The 7,631-nt window shown below is 36.5% G+C and overlaps 1 pseudogene; it reads right to left on the reverse strand.

Annotated features, from left to right (window-relative positions):
* Positions 1-5,382: 5,382 nt before the first annotated feature.
* LOC103553549 (ubiquitin-conjugating enzyme E2 J2 pseudogene) lies at positions 5,383-6,093 on the reverse strand (annotated as a pseudogene).
* Between the last annotated feature and the right edge of the window lie 1,538 nt (positions 6,094-7,631).

Raw genomic sequence — 7,631 nt, forward strand, 5'->3', positions numbered from 1 at the left:
CATTCTGAACTCGAATATGACCTTTAGTCAATGAGAGAAAAAATTCCAGAATATCCCTGGAGTATTGAAGAGTAAGAAATCCAAAGATGCAGGGAGAATAGAAATTTTATAGTAGTCTGTTATGAGTAATCTGTGGACATCTGGACATCTGTGTGCCATTTTCCCCAGCCACGCTAATTTTTACTCTGTAGTACCATGTACAAATTGATAATGGTGGCAGAGATAGAGGCTATTTATGAGCACTAAGGCATGGATTTTCCCTCACCAAGAATGATCTGTTTACTGTCACTAAGAAGTGCTTAACCTACCAACACTCAGCTCCAATAGAGCATTTTTCCTCAGAGGTAATAGCCAGCCACCTGCAAGCAACCTGACTATATTGGGCTATTTAATCATGGAGGAGGCAAAGGTTTGTTCTCATGGGTTTAGATATATTCTGAATATTAAATTTCCCTTCCTGTCTGCAGAGCTTCACCATTCATGGTCTTACAGAATGCCTTATCCACCAAGATGTAATCCCTTAGAATATCTCTGCTGACTTTATGGTAAGAGGAGTATAACAGTGAGATCACATGCACAGGATTCATTAGTTTGAACACATGACTAGAAAGAGCAGGCTTAACAGAATGATGGGATAAAACACTAAAGACTTAGTTATAGGATCCAGGCCTACTAGGTTGGATGTAACGACATCTACTCTTTAGCCGGACATCTACTCTTTAGCCGGTCTAAGAACTAGGCAGAAGACAAGCATGTGGGCCCTCTCACTATTACAAGTAATTATCTGCTTAAGGTATTCATTTTTTCCAAATCCTGAGTCAAATCATTTGGAGTATTTGGAAGTTTCAGTGCTCAACGGACAAATATTTCCATCTAGGAAAAGATTCATATTTCCAATGGTTTAGAAGCTGAGGCTGACTCCTCATTCACCTACGAACATTTTTGAAATCTCATACCATTGAACCAACATGCAGGAAAAGGGGTCATTGTACTTGCTGGCCAAGGTGAATAATTCTAATTACCAAGCATGAACTGGGATGCTGCTACAAAATGGGAGCAAAGGGGACCCCAATGGATCAGTAGTGTTCTTAATACTCCTTTGCACAAAAGACTTGGCAGGTGGAAAATTACTTCTACTGAGATAGTACCAAGTTAGACACAGACAATTCAGGAAAAAAAAAAGTAGTTTTAGGTCACTGTTGCCCCAAGAAATAGCCCATTTTGTCAGGTTTCCAGCAAGGATAAAAAAATATAGAATAGATGGTTGAAAAAAGAAAACTATAGCTGTCAAATTAAGTCTTAGGATAAACTACCGATGTGCGGCTCTGGGGAGAGGAAGAGTTAAAAACACCAGTTATGTTTTAAGTTGATTGTGTTTGTGCATCCTATTTTGGGAGGGTGCACTTTCTCCCTTGAGAAAGGAGATATGTACGTGTGTGTATATATGTATACACATACACACATATATACTCACATATACACACATATTTATATATAATATATATTTATATATACAGATATACATACAACACAAATATATGCGTGTATATATATTCCACATATATTTATAGTTATAATTCAATTTTTATCCTAAACTCTAGAATACAACAATAGAATGGGGGCCTTGGGTATCTAATTTTCTCTCTTCACTATAAAATATTTTATAATGTGCACTTTTATAGCACTTTAGGTAAAAAGTGTAAGATTAAGAGAAGTTTTTAACCACAAGGATAAAAATGTATATGTGCTATTATCATATTTTACTGAAATTAAAATAAAACATAAAATATTTGTTCATCAGTTTTCTCAAGTTTGAATTAATAATGTTTTCATCTAAATGCCAACTCTAAATTTTCCATATTTATTTCTAGAATATTGTGTAAAGAAAGCTTCTAAGATCGCAATCAGGCTCATCATTAAAATATGAAAAAATCAATGCTAGTCATGGGCTAGGGAGGAAGAAGTGCACATTTTTCCAGGTATGTATGATTCCTGTCTATAGATTTATTTTTAATTATTCATAGGTATATGATACTTTTGACCAAAACTGATGCTAAGTGTAAATGTTCTAATGTACAATGAGATCCAAGTATACTTTCTGTTGCCCCAAATAGGAGGAAATTCAAAATTTTAATAATGGTAAAAATATTTGTGTGCAATGCATGTAGGATGTACTAAGTATATTGGAAATTAGGACTTTTGTACAAACAAATACAAAAAGCATAATTTTCTTAAAAGTGAGATTCCATTGTTCAGGAAGTGTATTTATAATAATACAATTGAATTTAAAAAGTTGTTATAGGTCATAATATTATTTATACAGATAATACTGATGGTTACGAAAATGAAGAAGAAATGATATTTCTGGATGTCAGTTGCTAACTCCAGTGATGTATATTTGTGTGTATTTTTTTGTACCTCCTAAATGGTTTGAAGAACTTTCAAGTAAACCAACTTAAAGATAAAAAAATGGTTAAAAGATAAAAATAAGTAAGCAAACTAACAACAACTAAAAAAAGCCTCATCAGTGAGTCCAGAAGTTGGATTTGCAACCTAAATATTATTCTAAATATAAATCTAAATATTATCATAAACTAAGAGTCACAGGGAAGTCGTCAATGGGTGTATAAATATATCAAATACATGGGCCAAGTTCAATAACGTACTTTTAGTAAGTGAATATTTGTTCATTTCCCAAGATTTATAAGCATAGTTTCTATGTAGATAAAAGGTGAATTCATTAAAAATAGATACAATAAGAATAAGAAGGGAAAAACTGTGAAGAACTCGTGTAAAATTGTATAATTTTTTTATTCCAATGTTTCTTGCAACTAAAGCACAAAAATAATTTTAAAAGAAACATCCCTTCGTGTTTCACATGTTTGTTCATCTTCTTATTAAAAACACAAGTCTATTCATTTGAACCACAGATTTATTCTGCAAGTGAATACGTAAAAATATTTCACTTATCCTGTGAGTCTTTTGTGATATTGAGCGTTACAGTAGATAATAACTTTCAATATCTTAAGTAGTTTTTACTGAAGTACAACATTCTTACAGAAACTGTACAAAATCAGAAGTGTACAAGTGGGTGGGTTTTCATAAAGTGAATTCTCTATATAACCAGCAGGTAGATCCTGAAATAGCGCATTACCAGCTCCCCAGAAGTCACCCTCAGGTTCCCTCCCAGTCACTAACAATTCTCCACCAAGATGATAATCTCCCTGATGTTTAACAATGTAAGTGGTTTGGTCTGTTTTTGTATGTTGTACAAATGGAATTTTACTGCACGTCTTCTTTTGTGTCTGGCATCTTTTACTCAAACTTGTTTTCAAGACGCATTAAAACAAAAGTTTGTTTCCTCTCATTATGATATATTGCATTAAATCAATCTACAAAACTTATATACGTATGTAAATACATATATATACACACATATATAAGTACGTGCAAATGCATATATTTACATATATGCATATATACAAATATAAATATACACATGTGTAAAAATATACACACAAGCACTGTTAATGGGTTGTTTTCAGCTTTTGTCTGTTTCAAGCAGCACTGCTACAACACGTTCTTGAGAATGGAACCACTGAATACTTCATTCTAGTAGAGGATGCCAGAGTTTTCCAATGCAGTTGTACTGACTTACACTACCCTCACCAATGTATAAGAGTTCCAGTTACTCCACATTCTAGACAACACCTTCTATTGTCAGTCTTTTTCATTTTATCCATTCTAGTGGTTGTATACCAAAATATAATTTTATCTTGCGGGTTCCTGTTGACTAATGAGGTTGAGTACCTTTTCATATGTTTATTAGCTGAATCATTTTGTAAGAATCTTTTCTAATGTTTACATGATTTGTCTGTCTGTTATGGGTTGAATTGTGTCCCACAAAAATTCATATGTTGAAGTGCTAACCTCAGTACCTCAGAATGTGTCCTTGTTTGGAAAGAGAGTTCTTGCAGAGATAATTAGGTAAGATGCTGGCATACTGGTTTAGGATGGACCTTAATCCAATATGCCTGGTGTCCTTACAGAAAGGGGGAAATTTGGACACAGACACTCACACCTGGACAATGCTTTGTGAAGATGAAGACAGAGATGAATGTGATGTAGCAAAAGCCAAAGAACACCAAAGATTGCCAGAAACCACCAGAAGCTAGGAGAGAGGCATGGAACAGATTCTCGCTCACAGCCCTCAGAAGAAACCAACCCTGCTGACACCTTGATCTAGGATTTCTAGCCTCCAGGACTGAGAGACAATAAATTTCTGTTGTGTAAGTCACTCAATTTGTGGTGCTTTGTTTCATCATCCTTAGCAAACTAATACACTGTCTCTTTCTAATTGATTTGTAAGAGTACTGTGTATACTCTGGATATGAGTTCTTTGTCAGTAATACGAACTGTAAATTAGTCTGAGACTTTATTCCTTCTCTTAATGGCATCTTTTGATGAATAAAAGCTGTTTAGATTAATGTAGGTCAAATTATCATTGTTTTGCTTCATGTCCTCTTTAAAAAATATTTGCTTACCTCAATACCATGGTGATCATAAGCATCTATATATTTTCTTCTAGATAATGTGAGTGCAGTGATGTAATTAGGTATGTATTTTCCAGGTTATAAAAGTGATTTTATCTACCTTATATACTTCTTATTCAGAATACTTCTCATTGCGTTTCGTTGTGTTGAAAATACGATATGTATCAATCTATTTTAGTGCCTTAAAGTATTTTGAAAGCAATCTCTTGCTAATGGTTGAGGAATGGTTCTCTTAAGGATGAAACACCATTAAAAGGATCTGTGATATAGTTTACAATTGTTTGTTATGAAATAGTTACATATGGATGCATTTGCTATTTTTATTTAGCAAAGGCATTCAGTTTGAGAATCAACAAACATTTATTAGATGCCTTCTGTTGGCCAGGTACTTTAGCCAATGTTATTTTCATTTAATACTCAGAAATGTTAAACTGTGATCTTGTAATACTGAAAACAAAAATTGGGGTATAGGTATCAAGTTTTATATTTCTAAATGACTAAATCTAATAAAATGAAAAACAGGTTTACTAAAACGGGTTCAAAAGACAATACAGGAGATAAGCTATACAACCAAAGCATGAGGCCACTCATCATGGACACCCGAGCTACACAGACCCTGACAGACCCCAGGGCGAGAAGAGGGGGGCTGAGAAGCTAGTATTTCCTCCAAATCCAAACTTCACACTTTGATTTTAGTTTTCTTTTTAAAGGTTTTTAAAAAGTCCCCCCCCTCCCCCGCCCCCCGGCGCCGGAGGCTGGCAGGTGCTGGCTGAGCCAGTGCGGCGTGCCAGGCTACCCACCTCAAGCTTGCGCCCAGGTTCCCCTGTTTTCAACTGCCTCTGTTTCTCTGCACGTACCTGACTGTGTAGGCGAAGGCTGCACACCCAACCATGACAGACAAGTAGGTCAGGGCCAGCCCAGGAGGCCATGGGACCAGTGGGCCTGCTGAAGCCAGAGAGGTTGAGGAGCTGAAGCTGGTCCTGGCCGTGGAGCATCTCCCCGTCCGGAGCCCCGTCTGATAAGGGGAGGGTCTGGGATCTGCTACTGCGTTGTCTCGTGCTTTCTGTTTTTGTTTCATTTCCTCCACGACTTAAGGAAATTATCCACAAAAGACTTTGTCTTTTGAGTTAAACGCTAAACTATGTGCTGCCAGTTATCTTTTCATGAAGTCAGGCGTCTCTAAATGCCCAGAGTGGGGCCCTTCTCCATCCGGAAGCTAACGATCCTGGTCTGCAGGGTGGAGACGGACGAGGCCAGGTGGTCTGGATGGAGATCCATGACGGGAAGACGCAGCCTCGTACAGCACTGAAACCTTCCACAGGGAGTTACCGTACAAATACTACGAAGTTTAAAAGGAAATTCTCTGGGAAAAATTACTTGTCCGTGATAATAGCCACCTTTGCAAGGAGTCATCTGAAGGCCTCAGATCACGTAGTGCCATTCAGCAATATTGGAAGGGACCACAGACGTAAGGCACCGGGTCTTTTTAAAGCAGAAGATAGTTGCGTTTCAGTCTCTGGGCTGCTATTGTTGGAGCTCTCTTATTGCCCGGTCCCCACCTGTGGGACGCGGCTGTGCTCAGGCTGCAGGTGGCGAGGGCCAGAGCAGGATGCGGGAGACCGAGGTCGGTACCGGAGAGCTGAACCACACGGGGTTCCAGCCCAGGACACACCACAGCACCACCCCTGCCACTGCCCCAAGATTCTAATTTTTGCAAATGAATATCTAGTTGGCTTACTACCAAAACCAAATTCTTCCCCACATCAACTTTTCATGTCAGATTTCTGGGCTCTTTCTTATATTCTCCTTGTCTATTTCTCAGCTAATAATACACCATCATAATTGCTATATATTTATAATTCATCTTTATATCTGAGAATAGAAGGTCTTCAGTTTTTTTATACTTCTGCAAGATTACCCAAACTTTTCTTGACTTTTTCCTATACATTTTAGAAACAGCTAATCAGGTTTACTAAGACTTGCTGGGATTTTTATCGGGATCGCTTTGAATTAATACATTAATTAGGAGAGAATTTACAAGTTTACAATAGTGATTTTTCCAAAGCTTAAACCTGGAATAGCACATTTATTTAGGTTTTCTTTAATTAATGTTATTCACATTTTGTGGTTCTTAGGGGAGGGCTGTTGCTCCTCTTCTGTTATATTTATTACTATGCATTTTATCTTTCTTATGCCATTGGAAATATTATCTTTTGTCTTATTTCCTAATTAATTTTCCCATATATAGAACTTGACTTTTGCATATTGCCATTGCTAAATTCCGTTATGATTATGTATATTTTTTTCTTTTATATTTTATCATATTATTTGTAAAAGAAATACAATTTGATTTATTGCCTTCCAATCTTTATACCACATTTAAAAAAAATTTCTTTCCTTATTGCACTGGCTAAGACCTCCAGTATGATGTCAATAGACCACAACATCGTTTTTTTAATATCCATAAAATGTTCCCAGATGGAAAAGCCATATAGTTCTTTTTTAATAAGCATTCTCTCATTTCCTTCCCTTCAAAGTGCAGTCACTTAAAATAGCACACACGGTATTCCTTGTTCCTCGCTTCGCTTCTCAGCCATTTTATGACTGAACACACACTGGCTTCCTCCGTCCTATTTCAGTGACACTGCAAATGTCATTCATCACTCCCTCAAATTGTATAAAGTTCCTGGTGCTTCTCTGTTGTATCTGTAAGTCTCTTCTGAGAGTCTTTCTTTATTGCCTCTGTGAAGCCACACTTTTATAAGGTTTATTGAGCTTCGTTTTTAGAAGAGGAATTTTAAAATCTGGAAACGCTTATGTTTGTCTCTATGGGAAGTTTCTTATTTAACCATTTTAAATTCTCTAAGCCTAATTTTTTATCTTGATGTAAGATAATATGTGCTTATGAGGCTTATGTAGGAAACAGATATGTGTGAAGTGCCTACTGCGTGGCTGGGCATGTGATAAATGAGCACTTCTTTTACTCCTTTGAAGTGTCTACTTATGATCCTGTACTCCATAAAGTTAAGTTTTCCTACAGGTTTCATTTAGAGCTTTGTTCTTCTCATTCCAATCACT

This window comes from Equus przewalskii, chromosome 27 (assembly GCF_037783145.1).
Source record: "Equus przewalskii isolate Varuska chromosome 27, EquPr2, whole genome shotgun sequence".
NCBI classification, from domain to species: domain Eukaryota; kingdom Metazoa; phylum Chordata; class Mammalia; order Perissodactyla; family Equidae; genus Equus; species Equus przewalskii.